A 26662-nucleotide genomic window follows, 5' to 3' on the forward strand; every position below is an offset into this window, starting at 1 on the left:
ATTTTCTAGTTCAGTCAGTGTGGTAGTGTTGTAAACAAGTTTTGTGCTGTTCAATGGAATTCGAGTGACACTTGATTTATTGTGCCATTCTTTGCGCAAGGTTGAATCTGCTGATCCCTTTTTACAATGCCTAGGCATGGTAAAGTATTTAGAAATATACTAAGTCTTATATTTGCAATATAAAGTCAATAAATGACATTGAGGTTAGGGTCGGGCCTGCAGATGCAAACTTTTAGCTTGTCTCCAAGTACATCTAAAATAAAACTTGGGGACAGGGATTGTGTCAGAAGAAAAAAATAGTGACAGAAATACAAGTTTCAGAATTGTAGATCTGGAAATGGTGGCAGAAGCACTTAGAAAAACCTGCAAGTGCTCTGTTTGTGGAGGAAATATAGATTAGGTTGATGATGGAAAGAGAGAAGGTTTGATTTGCATATTGCACATTTTGTGTCAAAACTGTGATGCTGACAGACCATTCAAGACATCAAAGGTAAGTAATAGAATCTATGAAGCTTGTATGAGATTTATGGACTAAGACATATAGGGATTGGAAGAGATGGTGAAAACCTTCTATGTGGTATTATGAACATGCCTGGTCCTCCCCTAAAATTTTCTGCAATGAATACTGCTCACTTCAATGCAGTTGCAGAAGTAAGTGAAGAGAGCATGAAAATGGCACTCCTGGGGGCAATTCAAGAAAATTGTGAAGAAACTAATAGCGACGATATAGCAGTTTCCTGTGACAGATCCTGTATGAAGAGGGAGCATCTTCATTGCGTAGAATTTCAACGATCATTAGTGTCGACACTGGAAAAGTATTAGACTTAGAGGTGATGTCTAGATATTGTTCCGCGTGTTCCTTGCACAAGCAAGATATTGATGCAGGTAAAGAAACAGAATGGCAAGAAGCCCATTAAGCGGTTTGTAGCAGAAATTATGCAGGCTTCAGTGGTGGGATGGAAGCTGCAGGTTTGAAATTCATTTTCCATAGATCTTTGCAAGTGTATGGAGTGAAATAGGTACAGTATTTAGGAGATGGAGACTCTAGCGCTTTCAAGAATGTAGTTGAAAGTCATCCCTATGGAAAAGATTGCACTATTGAGAAACTGGAGTGCTTAGGACATATTCAGAAGAGGATGGGTGGACGACTCCGAAGACTTGTTGCAGACAATAAAGGCAAGCTACCAGAGGATGGGAAGCCACTTGCTGATAAAAACAGACTAACAAAGAAAAGAATTGACAACCTACAAGTCTATTATGGTGCTGCAATTAGAAGTAACCTCACAAGCCTGGACAGTATGAGGAAAGCAGTATGGGCCACTTGGTTTCATTACTTCACGACCGACACAACACCTCAACGTGGCCTCTGTTCTAATGAATGGTGCAAATTTTTGAAAAGTAAGGAAAGTGGGAAGCTTATACCCATAAAAATAACCTTCCTTATGGGGTTTCAATGGCCATTAAACCAACTTTTAGAGCACTGGCTACACTACAGTTGCTAGAAAAATGTCTGCATGGGAAAACACAGAACCCAAATGAAAGTTTCAATGCTCTTATTTGCAAAGATGTCCATTGACTGTGTTTTTATTTCTAGTTTGGTGGTGAAGATTTCTGCTTTGGAAGCTGCAGCAGTGTTTAATGATGGAAATGTGGTAATACTTCAGATCCTCAGCAAGTTGGGCTTTACACCAGGAGTCTTCACTGAGCAGATACTGCCGAACATCGATAAGCACAGAATCGCGAAGGCGGAGACTTTAGTCCAGAACTTACAAAAACTTGCTAGGCAAAGGGGCAGAGTAGCTAAGAAAGCTGTAGAGGATGATGAGGAAGAAATAGAATATAGATATTTGGCAGTTTTAGCTAAGGTATGATGGATTTTTTTTATATATTTCATCCAAACTTTAAAATCATTTTTCTGCAACTTAAGATTATCTGCTTTCAGGAAAACATATATCAGAAACTACTGGAAGGATTGCAATGAAATTTGGCATACCTAACCTTTTACTTCGAAGCAATATTTAAGTGGAACAAAATTTTAATCGGGATATTATACAGAGTTTTGTGATGGATAATATAATGAAAAGTTTGCATGTAAAAAATGTTCGAATCCAAAATATCACAGAAAATAGTTGCATTAATTCACCAAAAAGTTACTGCACTTGATTGTACACATAATAGTGTAGATTATTTCACCCTTAAAAAAATTTGCCAAATTTGCCTCAAAACTGTGAAAAAGTGTACCTTAAAATAATAATGCAATAAAAAATTCAAAATTATCTCACTGCATTACATGGTTATTAAAAATTCTGAATTTAAAAAAAATCATATCTCTATACATAAGTGTGCAAAATGTCAATGAGATTAAACAAAGAATGGCAAAGAAAAGGATTTACAAAAATATCAGTGCAAGACTGCTACCATCTCCCCTTAAGCCACAGCAGGGCAGCACAGCATTAGAACTCAGAAACACATGGAACAGAATTTTTCAATGTGTGAGAGAATGAGACAAGGAGAAATCTACACTCAGCAAAAAACATTGAATTTAGACCGTTTGTAGGGATTGTGACGAATTTAAATGTTTTACCATGCGGATAAATTAACAGTAAGCAACTACTGCACCATACATCGAAACCTATGCTCTTCACAAAGGCATGAACACCCTACCTGTATAAGGAAGACATTCTGTAAAATCATGAAACATTCAATGAAGTTTCTATCTTAAATATAGCGATATGAACGGAAAAATAATAACCTACTAACCATAAGATCTTTCTAAATGAATAACAAACTTATATGGAAAACGAGCTCCACTTGTACACAGGCAATCTGCCCTAACTACGCCGAAGAGCCCCAAACACCGGACTGCGGTATCAGACTGCAAAATAAAGACTACCTGCCAGGCAAAAACTATTGTGAGTTTTTCAGACATGCTAACCCGGTTCCACTGGGAGTCGTACTGGAACCCGATTCAGCTGCCGAACCTGTAGTTGGCGAGTCACAAACTGTGCAGAGGTAGAACTATATTGTGTGAGTTAATGAGGATTTCGCTCTCATTTAAATATATGGCCCAAAGAGTCAGCCTACAGGAATTGTGAAACAAACCCTGTCGTCGAGGCCCGAGTGCCAAATGGAGCACATTCACCACGTGATGGGGAAATACGCAGGCGTCTATTGACAATTGAAGCCTAAGCGCTGTAGTATGAGAGAGAGACAGACTAGGACCTACGTTATAGGGAAACCCAGTAGAAGCCGTTTATGGCTGAGGAGACGTAGCAGTGTTAAATATGGCTTTAAAGGGAAACATTTATGGAAACTATTTAATTCTGTTGTAATGCAGGGAATCAAGACACAGTCATTTTAATCTGCCATCCCCCATCAATTTTGATGCTGATCCCAATAAAACTTGAATATTGATCATATCTACCGTAGTATAGGATTTACTGTTTACGTGAAGTTAACAAGTTTTGTAACAAAGACCTGAATGCTAAAATCTGTACGCTTTGGTCGATCTTAACGATCGTCATTTCATACAGAAGCGCATAATTAAAATAACAATTGTTGTAAATATCACCTCTGTAAATTTATTTGTTCGAGAGATATAGTAAATTTAAATTATCAGTATTTTCAGTTAGGCATCAGATCATCATTTCATCCACATAAAACACACTGAACGATGGCAGCATGACACCTTATTGAATCGTTAGGTAACAAAACATTTTTCGTAAAGTTTTGTGCATAATAGTTACTTTTGTTCTTTATTTATTTATCACTAAACACGATGGTACAAGGCTACTGGACGTGACAATCAAAGCTAAGAAAGAAATTGTATTGGTTTTACGTAAAAAATTTAACGTTTGTTATGTAATGGATATTATTGTTATTTTTTGAGAACGTGAAAGTGGTCAAGCTTTGATTTTTTAAATATGTTAAAATGTAAAGTAATGTAGAATAAGCTGCAGCCAATCAGATGGACGGCTTCAGGAATGGGAACTGCCCTAGTCACTGGAGCGAGGATATTCGGTGGTCGAGCGGTTCTAGGCGCTTCATTCTGGAACCGCGCGACCGTTACGGTCGCAGGTTCGAATCCTGCCTCGGACATGGATGTGTGTGATGTCCTGAGGTTAGTTAGGTTTAAGTACTTCTAAGTGCTAGGGGACTGATGCCCTCAGACTTTTAAGACCCACAGTGATCAGAGCCATTTGAACCATTTTTGAGGATATTCGGTGGGCGTGAAAAGCGACCGGGCCGGGCAGAGGGAGTGCTGGTGCAGATGCGAAAGTGGACAGTTGGGCTGGAGCCTCCAAAGGGTACAGTTCGGTTGCGCGAAAGCCGACGATCGGTCTTTAGGCAGCGAGAAGCTGAAACAACATAGAACATTTCACGTTGTGTGGTATCGCGGGACTTGCTCTCTGAGCGGTGAGCGGGGTGAGCAGCCCCGCGCCTGGGGTGAACTTTTCGTGTAGATAACTTCTATTTCGCGATGAGGCTGTAAATGTTCAAACTGTGTCTAATTAATATGAGCTCGAGTGTAACAGTAACTGTGAATACCACTACTTTCGCTATTAGTTTGCTTTCTGAATAAACATTATTCTACACAAATCGCAACTGTATGCCCTACATTTTTTATGAGTCGTTAATTTAGTTCCCGATATTATTATTACTGTTACTATATGTTACGTTAACTTCTTGTTTCGAAAAGTTGCCATTAGCCAGATAATTTAACCAAAGGTTCAGAGGATTCTAATTTAGGGTGTGTAATGCGACACGTGCGGTTCAACCCCCAGACGAGATTAAGCCAAGACATTTCGACAAAGAGGAACAGCATGTGAGCCCGAACATTTTTGGGATGTTAGCTCGCAATTGGTAGTAATCGGTTACCAGCCGAAAAAAAAATTAGAATGTATAAAACTTGTGGAAACTAATACACTAACCAACTGAAAAGTGCCACTGTACCGGACAACTTTTGTTATCTTCATAACGTGATCGTTTTACATAACAGATGGTTAGTTTCACGTGCGCTTGATTTATTATAAGAGTTTTAGAACAGTAACGACAGCTCCATATCGACTATGTTTGCGTGATGCTGTTAATAACTTTCAGAGATCATGGAGAGAAGTAAATGTATGAATTTCATGTAACAGATGTTGCAGAGAAAGGAACGTGTGGAAAGATGTAAGCGAAAATCATTCTGATAGCTCTGACGGTGATATACATGTACCAACACTGTTTTTACTATGACTGTATATATATGTAACAGGGAGGTTATAGAAGCAACATGATTCTAATTGTAGAATTTATTAATAATTCAGTATACAGAACTGGTGCTTTTGAGGACAGAAGCAGGGGCGCTGGCGTTCTAGTGGCGATCGTTCAGTTTCACGGTCACCTGCTGTCGGAACGGAGGCTATATACAGGGTGTTCCGAAACAGGTCATATGCGCGACCAGTTACCTGTATGCACGCTGTACTTTGCCAGACTATAGACTGTCGTTTTCGTTCGAGGATTCCTGGCACATCCACAATGCTACCAGCAACGACGGCAGCTCTATCTACGACGTCTTCTTCTGTTTGCACAACGCATTCATACATCAGCTGCTACCATATGCCCCCAGGGAACACATTCAGATAGGTGAGGTCAGGTTGCCTGGGTGGCCAGACCACACAGCCACGTCGTATCATCCATTTTTTCCCTATTGTGGCTCCTATAAGATTCTTCACAGCAGTACAGAAATGAGCCCGGACCACCTCATACTGGAAGTATTCTTTTTCTATTTATCGTCTTTCGGGTCGTGTCCATTCAGCTATCCCAGCAGCAATGCCAATTATGATGATACGAATGTAGTGGTATCACAATACCCAACCTTACATCTGGCAGCACAGGTTCTCCATCTGTTGATGCGGAATGCAAGATTCTAAGGGTAAATCAAGCCATAAGCAAATGTCGGCCCACATCACTGCAGATGCTCAGGGTTTATATTATGATGAGTGTAGACAGTTTTTATTTACGATTTTGCACTCGTTGTGTACACAGAAAAGATCCTCAGCAGCCATTGTATTACCGATGTCTCTCAAAGATGATAATTCTGCTAAAACACAGAAGAATCCGAAGTGGTTATCACATTTCTACCAAGGAATTCACTGGGATGATCCTGGGATACCCTAATAAGATATGGTGAGATCGCTTGGGTTATTCCACCACACGGATTCTATCATCTTCGTGAAGGAGAAGGAAAAGATCTCATGGCTGCGTCGAATCTTCAAGTTTGCTGCTATTCAAGATCGGGTATTCTACGGGTGTCCTGTTCTCCATCGACTCAGATGAAGTGTAAAAATAGTGTTGCTGTGTCTGACAATCCTTTTTCTTACGCCATAGCGTCCATTCCATTCATTTCAAATCAAAATTTCACGTCGCATCCTCAAATTCTACATTGTTTTGCTGAAAATTAATTTATTAATTAACTTATAAAAATATTCCTCAAAGAGGAACCCCACGGAAGCTCTCAGTGACGCATTCAAATCAATATAGTCCTTCAACCAGGAGAAGAGTTTGAAGGAGAAAACCCAAGTCATTCTAACTAGCTCCGTCCCCTAGATGAGGCACTGCTGGAGATTAGGATAGTGAATAATTCATCTCCGCTAATTCCCCAGCACTGTCATCTGTTTTGCTGTGTAGCCTCTTCACGGAACTAGTTGCTCTGGACACAGCGGCAAATGGGCAAGCGCATCATGCAGACTAGTAGGGTACGTGACGTCTGCCTCCGTCACACACCACACATCTAATAAGTCGTCATACCAACCATGATTTTTTCCGCCTAATCCCTGATATTCATCTTCCGACATCCATCGAAACTTCGAAATCTGCACTGATTGTTGCATGGCGTGCCTGTATAAATTATTTACATCCAAATACGTGATGTATCTCGAATAAAGGGAAGCGTTGAATCTGTCACCCATCCGTGGATTATTTCCCTTGGCGTCCCTGTGGACACATTAGCAAAATCCTCCATGGATCCCTATCTCGAAATAAAGAAGCATGTTAGCATCAGTCAATAATTAAATTCTGCACTTCGCTTTCTTGAACATTGCGTTCCAAGACAATCAAGGTGCCGTGTAATAAAAGGCGGGATCCAGATAATGTGTGGTATGCCTAGACTCCGGAATGTGTGGAAATCGTCTGCAAGCAAGTGCAAGTCTGTGTTCAAGTAAAGCAGTTCGTACGCTCTTAAAATGGGGACACTTACGCCAAACTCTTACTCTGTATCCCTTATGGGATCGCCTGTAAGGTTGCTGGAGAACCATTTTTTGTTGTTGAAAAAACCCCTTCCTATTTGCAATTTGAAAGTTTTTCTCATTGGGAAATACAGCATATCTTCCCGAGGTAGAATTCCAATGGGTGTCTGGGGTGGTGCTTGCATAAAACATAGCGAGTCAGGGAAGGGGAGCGTAATTCTTGGCGTAATTCGTTTGGAGAACGAAACAAGTGTCTCAACGCTGTCATGTAGGACATCGATCTGATCTTTCTCCATACCGAAATCTACCAAGTTGTCAACAAGAAAGCGAGCGTCATACCTGCTTAAATTATGGAAGAAATTGGGGAATGTGTCTGGGTAATTGATTTTTCAAATTACACGTATTGTGTGCTGCGCCACGGAACTTCCCTCTAAAATAACAGTGGTCCCTATGAGGAGTTCCCGCTTTTCAATCTAACGTCAGCCCATATATATGACCGTCAAACGCGTGATTATTCAAATCTTCACTCTCCTTCGGCTGAATCATGGGAATGTTGCAGCTGTAAAGCTTATTAACCATACATGAGAGTTTTTCAACCTGAGTTAGAAGCCAAACTGCAGTGTTAACCTCGACATTAAATTTTTAACGGTTAATAGCTGAATAATAGAACGATAAAATTTGGTACCTTGCCTCATGTGGTATGTGTTTTTCTGAAAAGATAGTGTGTGAGACTGTAGGGTCACCTTCACAGTGATGAGAAGTGCATCGCTACTGAAGGTGAGCATTTTAAAAATTTATGAATATGTTGTCCTTAGCAGGCATATTAATGTATAAAAAATGGCTCTGAGCGCTACGTGACTTAATATCTGAGGTCATCAGTCCCCTAGAACTTAGAACTACTTAAACCTAACTAACCGAAGGACATCAGACACATCCATGCCAGAGGCAGGATTCGAACCTGCGACCGTAGTGGTCTCGCCGTTCCAAACTGCAGCACCAAGAACCGCTCGGCCACACTGGCCGGCAATAATACGTAACGTGTGCCAGGAAGCACGGTCTACCTGATGCTTTGCTGATTATTTGTTTGAGGAAAAATAATTCAGATATTTGAAGGAAACTTGCTTTTTACAATTGTGGTTACTACGTTGAGACAAAAGGTGTTCGGACATGTTTTTGGTCCAAACACAATGATGAATGCCTTTCTTCTCATTTTTCTCATTGAGAATAAGAGCATATTTACATGCATCTTACGCTCACTGTCAAATTATGAGAAATGGAGGGGACCGACTGCTATATGCTTGTTCTGCTCATCAGACTAGAGTTTATCCAGGCCATAAACATGCCTGAAATGTAGGTAAACCCTGGAGCTTAGCGGGGAACTCAATGCCGACAAAGTTATACACCCTGGAGATGTGGTAGTATTTTTAGGGTCTGGAATGTACCACGACGCGCATGAAGAACTCAGTAAGTGTAATTTATTTTGCAAGCCAGAACTGACCATGGAAATAAGCCTGATCGCTTTTATTTTCGACATTAATACAAGATTTCTAGTCTTCTGTTTCCTTAGGAAGGTGGACATGCCATTTATTCGATCATAGACATGTGCATGGATGTCCAGGTGTAGTATTTGCCTGAGTGCTTTAGCTTATCTCCTTATTCCATCTCGGGATATCGGGCCATTATAGCTCTTAAGGCAGACACACGAGGATGGGAGAGGGAACTGTCAGTAGCCACAGGATCGTCTCTACTACTACTGCTACTACTACAACTAGATGAAAATGCACCTTGTGGTGAGTTGTTGAGCAGTACTTGTGATACCTTGTGAGATCGGCGCGGACAACTACGTGGAGGAGGAGGATGAGGAGGAAAAGATTTTGCGGTATCAGGCCAGTGCGAGCAGCCCTTACTGCCGAGGCCTGCCTCACAGGTCCACGAGTTGTTGCCCCTGGTGCCTGCGCCTTGGCGTATTGCATGAATGGTGGTGTTGTAGAGAGAGAGAGTAACGAACGCAGTTAAGTATGACGTTCCATACATCGCCAGCTGCTGTTACTGCTGCAAGGAAAGAAAGAATACATATTATATTTCAGCAGAGTAAGTATATGTTATCTATGTTGCTGTGGCTCCTTTATATCTGTCTCATGTCATCCAGCATCTCCTCATACTGATGATGGTCTTCCTCAGTCTCCTCCACCCATTGTGGCATTTCGTCTTCGCCTGAATTGGGGAAGAGCAATACGTTCTTCTCAATGATATTACGTAAAACCACATGTTATTTTTGTTTAATAATGATAACGTAGACATACACAAAGAACTATGAGGAAAAAATTTTTTCAAAGTATATATTTACAGGATACATGCGATGGCTTCTTATCCTCAACACATATCTCTCCGTGTTCATCTTCTTCTACCAGAAAATCGTCTATAACGCCAGCGACTACGCACGATATTACATATACGATGAATTTCTTGTAAAACAGACCGTATTACGTATACACAGTACTATGAAAAACAGAAATATATGTACACTAATTACAGTCCTGATGCTGCTGCTGCTGGCTTTCAGCAACCAGCTCACCGATTACATGCTGAACATGTACTGTAACAGTAAGACCATATGTATTCTTTACTGCGAAATTCTTAGTGAAAAAGTTACAGTTATCGTTTTCGATTTTCGAAATCATGTACAACAGCAAGAAATCAATGACTGATCACTAAATAACACCAGCATATTACGTATTTGACAAAAAAAATACTACTTATGATGCGGTTCCTGGCAGTGCTGCATCTCAGGATTCATTTCATCCAAAAGTATCTCGATGTATGATGAAACAATAAGACGAAATGTGCTTAATGCTACGAAATTGTTAGTGGAAGAAAAAGCCACAGTTACAGATTCGAATATTAACTTACCAGGTAATTCCCATTGCCTCAGGTGTTTCTCGCCGCTGGTATTGCCGCTGATGATGTTGACACACTTCATTTTTACAAATAAAAACTGGAAGCACACATGAACCAGAAGATGACCTAAGACAACAGCGAACGATATTTCCATGAGACTGGGGTTGGTGAGGGTAGGGTTCGTATAGACTCACGCTGCGCCACTAATTTGGCGTGAAACAGTTTGACTGCAGAATTCAAGTATACCTTGCTCGACAAGGTTGGATAAGTTGGTTCACACACGAACAACCAGGATATAAGCGTTTTAGAGATAGTGGTTTCCCAGGTCTCAGATATGAAAATGACGCCAAATTCTGCTCTGCGGTCGTTGAACTGTCCAGTTGGCGATGCTCGAGGCGCTGCCTATATGGGTGAATAGTGATTGAAGTATTTATCAGTGCGTATGGCTGGCTTCAGACCGTGTGGGTTACAGGCAGTGCATGGAGGAGTTTTCTTGTGTTCTCAAACATCTCTGCATACAAGATCCCTGATATATGGCGAGTATTCTTGAAAAGTTATTGATTGATTTGCTTTTGTCTCTCTATACGCATGTGGATGGACCATATCACTCTATCTGATGTGATCATCAATAATCATTTCCCATCGATGATGCTTGGCAGGCTAGGAGCACTTGCTAGTTGTCCGCTGGCCTGGGCACAAGGTTTCTGGACACTATGGGAAGCAGACATTTCTTTCGTAATATGTTATTTACACTGCCAGTCTGTCGTACTATAATCAGAGCAGGACATCACGTCTGATGTTTGTGGCAGTGGAAAGCTAATGCTTCCTGTCACCTCTTACATGCCGAAATACCCACGCAACCGTTGCCATTACCTAACTTTTGTTCGGAGATTAGCGCAACTTCTTCTCTGTGCGCCTTTCTCCCTATCTGTGTGCATGGTAATACACGAAGCGGATGACGGTGCAGTAGCCGACATCAGTCGTCGGCCCAAGCGGGTGTAGTACGGCCTCTATCCCGACCTGCGGGCGCGGGAATACAGGAAACGGAGGGCACGTCTGCCCTACGGTCTGTACGAAGACGGGATCGAGCGATTTTTAACACTGTAACTACATATGGTGAATTATGACGAAGACGATTTCGTGATGGTATTGCTTGCACGAACGGAAAAAAGCGATTTATTCAAATACATCTTTGCTATGTATTTTACATGACCGGTATCTTCTGAAACAGCAGAGAATATTTCGCTTTTCCCACCAAATTAAAACAGGGATAAAACTTTGCGAACTGAATTTTATCAATAAACTGTATAACCTTTGCTATTTAACTGACACTGTTTAGAATTTCCTGTCATATAATCTTTTCTCCCCAACACGTATTGAGTATTTTACCCGAGAGTTTCTCGATGGGGGAGGGTAAGCGGCGGGCTGGCGGATTTACCACCGGCGGAGGTGTTAATTAATATATCGATTTACTTAATTAACCAACCAAATTAATAGATTGGGGGAGGGGTGTTTGAGTAACTCCGGTGACAGGGAGGGGGAAAGTTGGAGAGCTCGAGAGTGGAGAGAGGTGGAGAGGGATAGGTGGGTAGCATTCTCGGAAGAACCAACTATACCTACGTAGTCATAAATCAACCCTCAGGCGGGCATAAGAAAATTAGCAGAACACTAGGTTAAGGTCATAAATCAATCGAATGACACAATTTAATTTATTTCCATATAAATTTTATATCATAAGGGGAGTAGAAACCCTGTGACCCTATTAATTATAACAGATTGCAATGGAGTTTGTGAGATACAATTTTTATCGGTGCGACTCTCATGTTCCCGCGGAGCTAAACAGTATGTGATAAGACACGCAGTGCGACTCCACGTACAAGAAGCAACAATACAGCTCGAATCACGTTTCTTTTTCAATATCAGTTGCAATCATTAGCTCATCTGAAGAGTGATGTTGTTGTGAATGTGCATTATTTATAGCTCAAGAAGCAAAACAATGAAATGCTGGATGTTCCCATACCATGTTATAAATATCAGACATAATTTGCTTACTAATGAGCTCTCCCATCACAAGCGGAAATTCTACGGATTCTACAGAATGAGTCCAGATCGCTTACCTTTTTCAGAGTAAATGGGATCAGCTACTTTTAGAAAGCAGCAAATATTCTTTGAAACGTCTCCTGGTGAGGAAATCTCATTGTAATAAAGCAATAAAGCAATCCAATGAAAGTGTTTCGGTAACGTTAAAATGCCACTCTGAAAATCTTGTTTTCAATAAGACCACTTTGTTCAAGTGGTCTGTTTCCAAACATTTGCCAGAAATTAATAAAGCGAGGACAGTACCTCTGCAACGGTACAGTTTCGCCAAGAAATACAGGAGTCAGCTTGAGAAGTATTCAGAAGCAACATTCCTGAATTAGAAGTGAGATTAGTTGCCATCAGTGGAGCAGCAGTGTGTGGAGGGCTCTGAGTAGGGGTACACAATGCGTTTGAACACATCGAAGAAGCCCTTGATGATAAAGATATGCGATGAGTGCTACTCGGCTACGTTCAGCTGCTCATTCACAGGTGAAAGGAATCTAGTTTTCAGATCTCATCAGGTAATGACTCCCTGTGTCTCTTCATGTCCGTATATTTAGGATATCCAGCTTCGGAATGTATCGGCAGCTATAAAAACCAGGAGCACGAAGCAGTTCTACACGTCGCATAAGAGGGCATAACAGGCGATAGTAGCATCGCATGTGGGGCATAGCTGCCGACTGCGTCTCGTACAACGCTTCCTACGTCACATGCAGAAACCAAGTTGACATACTGTATTTGTCGTATTCAGCAGAACTCAATGTTCGAGGAATTCTTGTTATAAATTGGATCCTATGAATATATACTCTATCAAAGCACCAGTACACTGTATGTCTCGAGAATACGAGTAAATCCTTCTTGTTACGATTTGTTGTAGTAAAACGACGGCAAACGCCACAATGCTGATGGAAAAGTTTTAGTTCTTTTTTTATTTTTACATTATAACTCAGGTGTTATAAGAGCAAGCCATTATCAGGCATCGCAGAAGATGACTCGAGGAAGTCTGTCGTTCTTGTTAGGATTTGTTATAACTAAATGTCAATAAAGTTTCTGTGTTTAAAGCCTTTAGAAGCCTGTTACAAAAATAAAACATACTTCGTTGAGATTCCATGTTATGTAACCAAAGGTGAATAGTTAGTAGATTCGTGTCCTATTGCACACACTTGCAATCTTCGCATTCTCTAAAGGGTTGTTGGAGTTTCTTTTGAAACTAATAAAAACCATTTCTGTAATATTTGAAGTTAAGTAAACACAATGTCACTCTCTACCAGGAGGGAGTTTGTTATGTTTGGTGAACTTTTATAAGCTGATCACCTTACTGAGTGGACGTGTATCTTTCATTTTTGTCTTATTACACAATTGTGGATACTGAAAATTTGTTTATGTATACCACAGGCAATACAACGCGAATAGTCAAGATAGGAAATGTGCCTTTTGATAGAGCTAACATAGGAAATCTATGAGCATCCATTGCAGTAAACAAACTGCATGGTCTGCAAGCGAAATGAATATGAGAAGTGCCACTGGAGAGCGCTGAGAGTGCAAAATCACGTTAACCATCACGGACAATGTGTCAACGGCGCTGCGCCTCGGGTCGTCGGATGTCTTCGTACACGCCAGCGTTAAATGCCACGACACCTGTGACAACTGCTTTAGACGTGAGCTTTCACCTGATGTCAAATATTTTAAATGCTTCTTTCGTTGCACTCTAACGTGCTTTGTGCGCTATCATCTTCGAAATCCATGTGGCACGTGCAGTACTAAAAATTACCACTTTTAGGCGAGCAAGCAACTGTCCTATTCGAATTGTTAGGTCAGTAAGTTACAGAAAAGTAATTTACGTAAAACGAAATATTGAGGAGTTTTAGGCTCTGAAATGTGCCATGTGCTGTTATTAAAAGGTTGTTTCTGTGTGAAACCATAGATTGTTTCAATGTACTTGGCTGCTGAAAACAGTTTGGCCTATCGTTTCCTTACTCCTAGTTAAAGAAGGGAGTCCGATCTTATTTTTTTGTTTAGGCGAACTGAAATTTGGACTAGTGAAAAGTTATTTGTGATTATTAAGATCCCAGCTGTTTTATGGATGCTCATATGCGTAGTTTACAAACCCTTGTGGCTTGCTTTTAACAGTCCATTATTAGAATACACAACACCAGCAATCTTCTTATCATAACAGAAACCCGCCTCGATAAAACAATATAAAGTGCAACATGAAGAAAAGAAAACAAATTCAAAAGTGAAAGCCTTTTACATAATCACTACAGTCAAGACTGTTATCACTGAGATAGTAAGTGCTACAACACTGATGCGTCTTGTGCCATCCATCATTTGAATTTTTTAACTTCTACCTGTGTGATCAAGATGAAGAAACAATACATAAAGAAAGTAGAATGTAAGAGACAAAGTACTTTTCTATGACTTTGTTGCTTGTCTCCAGTATCATTCGTGTAAACATATTGAACAGGCTTTTTCTCAGTGATTCTTTGTATCAGAAGTTACACAAAATGTAGTTGCCTGTTGAGAATCAAATGGATATTAACGAATTTCTAGTTAACGCAGCACGAAAGAGGAAACCTACTGATACTGATTTAACGATACACTATGAAAGTGACCTGTGTTCAGACATTCAATAACGGCTCAGTAATCAAGTAGCTGATCAAGTGCATAGTCATGGAATCATTAGGTTAACGAAAGGGCTATGCACCATTTACACCTCCGGAAAAAAATGGCTATGGACCTCTTAATTTTTTATTCGAATTTAAATGAGTGTGGGCTTTGAATAGGAATACAAAAAGATTAATATTAAATGTGCACAATGAATTCTAATTGATTCTTAATACCTGGTGTTTAAAATTAAGCTTACGGTGTTCCGAATGCTGCAATGGGTCCTGTATACATTACCGGGCAATGAAACATATAAGGGATCGCGGAGTATGCTGAAGAAAGTAATAGTTTCACCTTCTGCCACAAGGTGAACTTATGACGCTATAAGCAGGCAGGATGTGTAATGTTCCTTGCTTCGACGCCAGTATGCTGTTATTCGCTTGATGACGCGAGTTGATTTATGTTTTGAAGTGACTGATGTAAAGGTTTAAGAGGGTTAAGATTTCCGTATGAAACGCAATGTCTTCATAAACAAAAGGTCGAGCACTGCTGCTAAGGTTGTTTTATCAGAACGGCAGTAATAGGAGCAATGCCCTGTGGTAATATCGCTGACAGAAACAGCTGTGTAGTGGCACTATGGCAATAAATGGGCTAAAGAATATGATCAAGAAAAAAGATGAATTTGGGTGTGCAGCAGTAAATGGAAGAGGCACATTTCCATTGGACTTCTTGATGAAGTTTGCTGTAGCTATGGCCCAGCGTGCGTTTTCCACTGCTACCCCTACAGGTTCCACAACATACACCAAGTGAAGTCCCAAGAAAGGCTACGCATCCGTCACTTTGTCCTTCGCCTTTTTTTCACGTTTGGAAATGGATGATATGTGGTCGGGGAGTAATCTTGGACAGACGAGACACGTTTTATTCCCTATTGTCGTGAACGCACAGATCTGTCACTGACGGGGCTCTACTCCGTCACATGTTGTGCAGGAACATCCATTGCTCTCAGTTTATGTGCTTGTGATGTGGTTTCACATTCTCTTTCATTATCGGTCGTTTTTCCTTCAAGGGGATGCTACCTTGTGGGCTTTATAGGTGTACAGTGATAGCTACACGTTATAGGAACCTCTTAGTGCAACACGTGTCATAACTGAAAGACTGCATCACTGTCGACACACCTGTTTTCATGAAAGATGGTACGACACGACAGGACGCTTGTCAAGATTTAAAGATGAGTGCCCTTCCGCATTCCCTTGGCCAAATCGATGTGATTTCTGGTTGTGGGGATACCTTAAAGGTCGTTTCTATTGTGGACGTATGCAGGCTCTTCCTGATCTGAAAAGTAGCATATAGTGACATATACTACGGATTACACCGGATATGCTGCGAGTAGCTGTCGACCATACTCTGTCACTGATGTAGTATGTTACTGAGTCGGGAGACCACGCTGAACACATATGGTAACTTGTGACCGTATTCTAATAAACATAACAGAACCATCGTGTTTTATTATTGCTCCCCTTTCCTGGCTCCATTACCACATTATGACTGCTTGCAGCGCTATATTTTACCTAGTGTCGGAAATGAGAACTATTTTTTTTCACATTCTCCGTAAACTCTCTGATAAATGAATATACCCACGAGGTTTCAAGGTCATGCCATGTATGCAGCTTGCACCTCAACATTCTGAGCACCGTTAGTTTAACTCAAACCAGCAGATAGACAAAATGTTCAGGTCATTGTCACAGATGGTGCATATATCAAGCAAAAATTGAACTGGACAAAATGTACCGAGAAAACCTGCACGTTAAGTTTTCTGAACAGCAACGAATTTTAACTTATGCTACTTCAGAAAATGACTTTACTCCGACTATAGAATTTCATCAGTAGAGTGTGATTTGAAGTATTAAGACAGAAATTAATACATGGATATGGAAAATTCAATTTGACACAGCTCCTTTAATTTCCAAGTATGTATTGTTGACGTCTCAGTCAAAAAGAAACATTATATCCGCTTTTAAATTAATTTTGGTAAAGTTAACATAATAGATTAGAATATGTTTGCAAATTGATCTAAATTTTAAGTGGGGAACTTCGCAGTCAATTTTGACACGAAAAACACTGCAAAAACATTTGAAAACTATATCAGGAATATGGTGATGTCAGATGTAAGTAAAAGAGTGAATTCATCAATGAACCATATTGAGTTCCAGGAAAGTCCCGTTTGTTTCTTGTTCATATTAAGATCGAAACTGAATACCTTGGCCGTCAATATGAAAAATGAAATAGTTGTAATGAACCATTTCAAAAACATACAATGGCTTACTGTCTGGTGATTCACGACTCGAAGTGTACCGGATCTAAAAGTAAAGTATGGTTGCAGCTATGATCATTAGCACATAAGAACTACAACTGAAACTGGATGTAGAAAAGGCTGGAAAATAAATAAGATTTTGATAATTGATGCCGTATGTGAGCAATACCCACTGACAACACCCATTGTCAATTTAAAAAAGGAAAAAGAAGATACAGAATGCGCCCTTAATATAGAAGCATCGTTTAAACTATTGAACCTTTCCATTCAGTTAGTATTTCAGAACAACAGTAATCAACACAGTATTTTCATTAAGACTACTCTACTAAAAGCACTTACACATTCTGAAAAAAAAACCGTTCATGAAGATGTAAAAGATTTACAGATTAAATATTGTTAATGAAAAGGCAGGAGTTGTTGTTTCTACCGGAACTGCTAACAGTCATTTCACGTTAAACTGGATAAAATGGAAAAAAATATGTACAATAATTTTAAATATTTTTGATAGACTTAATGAATCTTGAATACTGCTGACTACTACTTGTTTACAATAGATTTGTTGAGCTCCATGTGTAACATGGCAAATATTTAGGAAAAATTACATTCATTTAAGGAGATGGAAATTTACTTATTATAAATTCTTTTAATTTTTGAAGCAAATAACTTTTTTATGACACAATTACAACAGATTTCGGCCTTAGATGCCCATCTGCATATCTGCAATAGAAAAAAGAAAAGATTAGGTTAACGCATGAAACAAATACAAATATTTTCACTGTATATGCTCGTTATCTAAGTACTATTAACACACGTATGGTTCAAACCTACGGGTAGCATTTTGTGAATAAATTGTAACGTACCAACTACACTACGCAGTAGTGTATAGATGTATTTTTCGCTGTTTTTCTTTTAGCTTGCATTTGGTAATAATAGTAATAACTCAGTGGCTTCATCTAAATTTAGTGAGAAGCATTTCGTGTCGCCCATAAGACGACGTGAATTCACTATTTGTGTTGTATTTCAGTTAAAATAACGGGAGCACTTCAGATGAAATCAGGCAGGTGGACTTCTGGAAGTTATGTATGGCAGACGATTACTTGCCAAGAGAAGGAGTGTGTGAAAATAACGCAGGCACAAGTCGTACTTGTGGGGCACTCACACGGGGACACAGAAAACTTCTCGATTGTTTGTGAAGAATCTTCGCGTAGCTAGACACTTCTGTCAGCTTAAACCGCGTGGAACGACTATGTCAAACGTCAATCTCCGTACTAGTCTGCTATGCCTCAAATAGAGTTACCACAAGAAAGGTAAACATACATGGACTTGTTATCCACTCAGGATAAGAATAAGTTTTTAATAATAATCTAAATGACGTAAGCCAAGATACTACCTAATCAGTCAGGTTCCACTGTCTCACTTACATTGCTTTTGTTTATTTTCAAAACCGAGTAAATCAAATGTGACTCACAAGAACCGAGGTGCATGTTAAGTGTATGGGGCGTGCCATATAAGCTGTAGGCGCGCCCGAAAGCATATGTCACTAGAGGGCTGCCTGAGAGGCATATCACGTAGAAGAACGCTCCCGAAAAATCTTCATCTCCCATTAAATGTATTACTTTAGTAATACTATCGCTGTTCGGATACTACTCCGAGAGTACGCTCGTCTGATACTACTCAGACTGTAGGACACGGCAGTTGTGTAGCAACAAGCTATTACGCAAGTATTACATGCACTATTTTGTACGAGTAGAAAGAGATTTTGATGATCTAGGTATCAGTTCATTAGTGACTGATGCTGCTTATAGCCCAAAGAGCTGCACAAGACGAAGAGATTTTCTCCGCCAGTTGCATTATTAGAATAATAAGCTTATTTCAAAATCATTGCGAGTCCGAGTGGCCATAAGTAACATACTGTCTAATAACTCTAACATTCCTTCAATTATTTTAAAATTTTCCAAATAGGAGCGAAGGCACTTTCAACTCAAAGTACTAACAAAGGTGTGGCATGTACTGCGACAGGAGAAAAAACAAACCTACGAGGTAATGCTGTTCCAAATAGAGTAAATGTTCGTGTCTATGCCCGTCCCCTTTTGTGACACCTTACAACAGCGTCATCAGCCACGTGCTTGACTTTTATTATTGTCAAAGAAAAATCAGAGTTAACCTTTGTTTTGTTGTGTTTGCGAGGTTACGACACAATCAGCAGCGTTTTTGTATGTTCAAACCTCAAACGCTGTTGCCCTGCATACTTCTATTTCTGTTAAGTACTTCGTTTTCACTGCACTCGCAGTTAGAAGGGTATCGATAATACTCGTTATTCACAAGTACTGGCAATAACGACCGTTGACCTACGGGCCGACGACAGCCATTCAGGTGTAGGGCGTGGTTTCTATGCCCTCTGTGCAGCAGCTCTGCAGTTCATGAGTTAGCTAAGGACAGGCTTGCTTCTAGTTTTTTTCCGGTGTGTAGGGGAGCTTATTCGTCTTATAATTGAGTATTTTTGTTAATAAATCCATGCAATTTTCCGTTTAGGTCAGAGAGGGAAACAGAAATAGCCCCACAAACTATTTCTAGCATCTCACTTACATGTTCATACAGATTAATGTGTCTGAAGGTTTTGTATGTAGTCAGTTTCTGTTTGTTTCTGGTACATTATAGTAAGCACGTCATGAATGTTACATCAGTGGCACATATAACATATGCAGATATTAGAGACGAATGTCAACATCGTCTTTTACCTGAAGTGAGGGGCGAAAACTGGAACCATTAGACGACCCCAATTGCAACTTGTACTTCTGTATTAATGTATACCAGTCTGACGCTAGTCTACTGATAACAAAGCGGCGACCAGCTTTGTTAAGTGTTATCGTGGACAAATGCAAAGTATCACATCTTGGTATAAAACTGCATGACACTCGAGATCTCAACTTTTACTTATGGTGCACAGATATCATACCTCTGAATTGTACATTAGCCTGAATTTTCGCCATGGAAATTATGTGGAATATTGTGTTGCGACACCTAGCTCTTATTTCTCCCGACGGTGTTGTTCCATTTTTGACGGACAGACACTACGTGTGAATGGTCAACTGGGAGAAATATAGTCATAGTCTCTTCCCATTCATTTAGTAGCACTTGAATAATAATTTTTCAATTTCCACACATACCACATAGAATATTCAGGTGCATGTGAATTACTAAGGGACCAAAATGCTGAGATCATCGGTAACTAGAATTGTAGTGGACTGACAAGGCAGCCAGTCCACAGAGACGGGTAGCCGAGAGGGCACACGTACACACACGCCGACTGGCGCGAAGTCTGGAACAGGATTCCTCTTGAATGTGATAAAGAAAAGAACGTAGCTACTAGAACATTTAACTTTTATATCGTCCTTTGGTATACAGCATTCTTGATGATACAAGTGAGACTCTTTAGATTCATGAAGTAACTAATGGCGCCTTGCTAGGTCGTAGCCATGGACTTAGCTGAAGGCTATTCTAACTGTCTCTCGGCAAATGAGAGAAAGGCTTCGTCAGTGTGCATCGCTAGCAAAGTCGTCGTACAACTGGGGCGAGTGCTAGTACGTCTCTCGAGACCTGCCTTGTGGTGGCGCTCGGTCTACGATCCTGACAGTGGCGACACGCGGGTCCGACATGTACTAATGGACCGCGGCCGATTTAAGCTACCACCTAGCAAGTGTGGTGTCTGGCGGTGACACCACAAGAATTATGCACTACTTAAACTAATTTATGCTAAGAACAACACACACACTCATGCCCGAGGGAGGACTCGAACCTCTGGCGGGAGGGGATCGCAATCCGTGACATTTCAGTAACACGATAGTTTAGTCCATAGCAGAATGTATTTTTTGAAGCAACATTAGTGAAGAAGATATATGCATGATAACAATGCGTGTGATTGAGAAACTCTTCATTACTGTACAGCGAAAGGAAAGATATCTACCTCAAGGGAGACTCTCAACGAAATGGACATTCCAAAATCAATACTTTGTAGTTCACTTTTTTTTATCCAAATGGAGTTTTAAGCTAAGTCTCTGTGCTTGCAGGTAATAATAATGAATTAAGGATAGTCCGCTTGTTGATAGAACACAATATCCTTCACTTTGTTTAGGTTCCAAAATTTTTAGCCACTGCTGTTTCACCTCGAACTGATTGTTTCTGTATTCTTTCAATTTTTGCGTAATGTCCTGTGGCTGGCAACAAAATTCAGCAGCAAGTGTGTGTTAATAGAGCATATCATCACTGCTACACCTCACCCGTCCTGAGCAGACCTTGTTTGTTACTTGCCTGATATATGTGTTGTTGTTATTATTTTTGCGTTTAAAGAGAATGTATCTAATAATCATTGCCAATTTATGAATGTTGCTTCATTGGTTCTGGCTCGAATGTAAATCCGCAGTGCGAAGTGCATTTAGTCACAGAAAGGAAATAAGATCCCGAATTCTCAAATCCTTATGAGGAAACGTTACTTTAAACATAAAAGTTATAACAATACATTTAGCACGTTAATAATAAATACAGTTTAGAACACGTCACACGAAGCCATGATGACATTCCGTGCGAATTTAGAATTATTGCTGCCTTCTAATGGCAGACACAAGATAACCTTAAAGGCAAACGAAAAAAAGAGAAAGAATAAAAGAGAAAATGTACTGATGATAACGCAAATTCGGTGGAACATGTTCGCGAATTATACAAAACGAACAACATTGTGTACTTGCAAGAAGGGGTACTTTCTTTACTTCATTATGTCTATAGTTTGCGTTTTTCATTAATTCACTACAGTAGGTCTAACCTTAGAAATTAATATGTTATCGAAGAGACGAATGACATTTGTCTTTCTGGAGTGGGTGTAGTTAACCCTAGAGCTCCAATTCAGTAAGTCTCTACCAGTTAAAGCAAAATGTTGCAAAAAGAGTTTCTGTTTTGGAACAGTTAAATTTCCTACATTGCTAAACATCAAATTGCACAAGCTCAGTATGATACCTCACAAATTAACGTCATTTTCTTTTCTCAGTTACAGATATTCTTTGTGAAAAGAGATAACTCACAAATTAATATAATTTTCTTTTCTCAGTTACAAATGTTCTTTGCAAATCCCAGAGATTAGTTCCAGATTAGTAGAGATCCTAGAAAATACGTCTACCTAAATAAGAGTCGCTGCAAGCAGCATTCAGCATAAGTTTGCTCAGAATAAAATTTCTAAGACAGCTTTGTGCTATTAGTAATATAATTTTATCCGTAATACCTCACGGTTAATTACATCATAATATTTGAATAAAATGTCAGTCTGATAATCTTGTGTTCAGGATCTGTATGCACTGAGCTTTGCCCCATGAAATTAACAATTTGTTTACTCGAACGTCACTTGCTAAAGCTAGTACTATCATACAGGTTAAATCACATAAGCTGCAGAAGATAAACTGTAGTATATGCATTATCCACAACTGGAATGAATTTTCAGCTGACATTCCATTTTCATTTTTGGTTATTGATGTTTAGTCATCAAAAATATTTTATCTAGTTGGGACACCTGAAACAATGTGTGATCTCTTTGCTTAGCTATTATTATCATAAAATTAAGTTTAAGTGAAGTTACAGAAGTTCAACATTTCTTTTTCAGTTAAAGGATTGGATATCCTATGAGAAATCGAAAATTAAGCCTCAGAAAGACAGTTCATGGAGTATTGTCATCACTAACATCAAACTGTAATATATGTATCAGCAGATGTAAGAGAAATATAATAATTAATTGTGAGAATTATTTTATAAGTAAATTAATATATCTGCAAATCAATAAAGTGAATGTTACTTACATCATTTCCATTGCATTAAAAGAAACAGCTGCAGCACGTATCTAGATTCCTGGATAGATGATTAAATTATTAATTTGCTGACAGTGCTTAGACAGGTGTTTATATGGTTACATTTCTTCATTAAAGTTATTCAGCAAGTGTTCATTTAGTGAATGTAGATAGTTATGACTTCATTAACATATACATGAAGACATAAGGTTAATAGAGTATGAAATTTACCTTGATATACTCATTACAGAATGACAAAAGTGTATCCCCCACTCCTTCGACCAATACCCTAACATTCCATTTCCCATCACTGATCGCTGGTAAGTAACACCATTTAATAAGCTAATTTTAAGCTTTGTGTAATGTCCAATACACACATAACAGGAGAACAATGTTATATTTCACTATTTAAGGACATTCATATGCAATTTTCTTTACATCAATAATGTCTCTTCTGTTAAAACGCATAAGGGATGGTAACACATTTAATAAGAATTGCAGTCAGACCACAACTGCATGCAGAGGGCAGATAATGAAATGTAAGTCAACAGAAATTATTGAAAAGCCATTTATTATCGTATAGAACCACTACAAATTCATAAGTGTAACTACACAAATGTTGAATACATTAAATATCAAAGCAAAAGAGGTAACCTGGCATAGTGCTGTTGTAAAACATTCTTTCATTTTAAAAAAGATACTGTAAACATTATCATGTTCAACTGAAGCTATTATTAAAATATACTGAATTATAATAATTATACCTAATCAAAATTTTACAACTGTAACTACAAAATTTTGTTTACATTCAACATAAAATTAATGGTGATAAAATTGACAAAACTGTATATTCAGCCACTTTTGTCAAACAGTCATTTGCTTTGTGAAACACGTTATGTGACAATCTCACATTCACCTCAAATTGTTAGTTTACCTATATTCTCCGTTTTCATAAACTAGACAAGGGTAATTTACAAAAGTGCTGGTGGTAACAGTGACTAGACAGAATACCAGGAGCTCATGTGATACCACCAGAAAATTGCACTCCTCACATCATAATTCACTTCACATACACCTAATTTAGCTAGTAGAATGCAGATTTCAGAAGTACAATTGTTCTCTGTGAAACAAGGATCAAAGATATTGAACATAACTCTATCGACTATGGCACTGTTGTTGACTGAAGAGGATTTTCAAATTTCGTATATTTTTGTGTGTGTTGAGGAGGGGGGGGAGGTATTTGTGTGTGTTTAGATATGCAGTAATGAAGCAATCAGGAAGTATGGATAGGGGCGGAACGGTAAAAGATGAGAAGGGATCAAAAACTAAGTGTGGTGGAGCAGAGGAGAGGAGGTGTTTGTTTCTGGGTGTGTGATGGATAAGTGTGTGGAGGGGGAATTTTAAGCAATCTAAACAGTAACTGTACCATGATATTCGAGAGTAAGGAATTCTCCATTACTGTACTGCATTGTGTATTTAATACTATACTCAATACAGAGGAATCTAAAATAGTTGCTCCACATTCTCCAGATGGATGCTGTGAGTAGAGCAGCACCGAGTAGTATTATCATGATTGTGGTTAATTGGAGAACAGTGGTAGATACACACAATGGCATGTTTTCCATCTGTAATACTGATGTGTCATTCCCTACTGTTGTATTTCGCTCTGATTGAGGGGTAAGTGTGTCTATTTCAGCTTGTTCTGTTGTCACAGTGTACTCATCATAACCTTGTTTGAGGTGTCCCATTCCAGCAACAAATGAGTCTGTGGTATGCATTTGGATATGCTCCACTGTTTCCACTTCAGATCTCGGTGTGTTTGTGGTCTGAATAACACTAGTCTCCTTGGTCAAATCAAGTTCATCATACTGTTCAGTGAAGTCCCCCATGTCAGCAGATACTGCGGAATTATCTACTATCAGTGATGCTTTCGATACTTGACTGAAGACTGCAACATTCCTGAAACCCAGAAAAGTAAAATTATTAGTAATGTTTGAGCGAAATTAGGTAACTTCAATGCCAGAGAAACTAAACATCACTATAGCTACTAAAACATATTAAATAAATAAGAGTGGGAATTAATGATAATTTTCTAATCAGCTAATTGAATTAATTAATAAGGAAATGAATTTCCTTATGGAATGGTATTGGAAAGTTCTATATAAAATGGAATGTAGCTGTAAAATGATCCTACAGCAGTAGAAAACTTTGATAGTTCTATGTAATGTTGAACAACTTAGACGTAAGAGTAGTGTCATAGAGGCAGCTGCAACTATAGATCACCCTCATGACTGTCAAACCTAGTAGCGTTTGCTTTGTTTGAGAGTATAAAAGTATATTTTACAGTCAATGCACCAAACCATGAGAAACTCTTGTAACCCATGTACTGGACCACCCATACTAGCTTGTCAATTAAGATGGCAGGAAGTGACGTGTATGACTATGCTTAGGTTTACAGCGTTTTTGTTATATGTAGTATGTACACAGCTATCAGTTTTGTTTCTTTTAACAAATAGTTCCTCCGTAACCATTAACTATAATTTGATGTGGAATTCATTTTGACATTAGGCAGATAAAATCACTAACAAACAGAAGTGATAATCGTGACGTATAATTGTCCTAGCACAAAACATAAACAAATAATAGTGATTACTTCATGTACAGTAGTAAACATAACTTATATCTGGTGTTATAAAATTATAAAAAATTGTAACATTAAGCACTGATCAATATGTAAAACGAGGTTGTAACTTGCTAGCTGGTATTGCTTATTAGCCAGAAGCCAATTCATAGATAAAATAAAATGACTACAACCTACAAGATTATTATACCTCATAAATATATAGCTATTTCTCCGCCCTTAGGGAGGCCTTTGCTTAGTATCTATGGTGTACACTTAAGGATTTAATTCACTTAACCTCAAAGTCCATTCATTCCTGTCCAAAAGTGAGTAACATTCATATCAAGCTACTAGAACAACCATAAAGGGTAACAACAGGCTATGTAGTACTTACTCAAATTGACTATCAGGCAGCTCATATCCACGAAGGACGGTTGTGAAATTCCCAGAATTTGTGGTAGGTTCCTTAAGTACACCCGTAAAAACTTAAATAGAAATAAGTCTGTAAGTACCCACACAAAATTAAAATCGGGTTAAGTTTTTCACTTTCTTAACAATATGTCACAATATTACTGTATCAATCAACTGTAAATAAGAACATTGTTCGTAATAGGGGACCATAAACTGTCATATCCTGTATGTGAGTGGACTACATTTAGTTATGACCATTCAGCTACACTCCTGGAAATTGAAATAAGAACACCGTGAATTCATTGTCCCAGGAAGGGGAAACTTTATTGACACATTCCTGGGGTCAGATACATCACATGATCACACTGACAGAACCACAGGCACATAGACACAGACAACAGAGCATGCGCAATGTCGGCACTAGTACAGTGTATATCCACCTTTCGCAGCAATGCAGGCTGCTATTCTCCCATGGAGACGATCGTAGAGATGCTGCATGTAGTCCTGTGGAACGGCTTGCCATGCCATTTCCACCTGGCGCCTCAGTTGGACCAGCGTTCGTGCTGGACGTGCAGACCGCGTGAGACGACGCTTCATCCAGTCCCAAACATGCTCAATGGGGGACAGATCCGGAGATCTTGCTGGCCAGGGTAGTTGACTTACACCTTCTAGAGCACGTTGGGTG

This window comes from Schistocerca nitens, chromosome 3, assembly GCF_023898315.1.
Source record: "Schistocerca nitens isolate TAMUIC-IGC-003100 chromosome 3, iqSchNite1.1, whole genome shotgun sequence".
NCBI lineage: Eukaryota > Metazoa > Arthropoda > Insecta > Orthoptera > Acrididae > Schistocerca > Schistocerca nitens.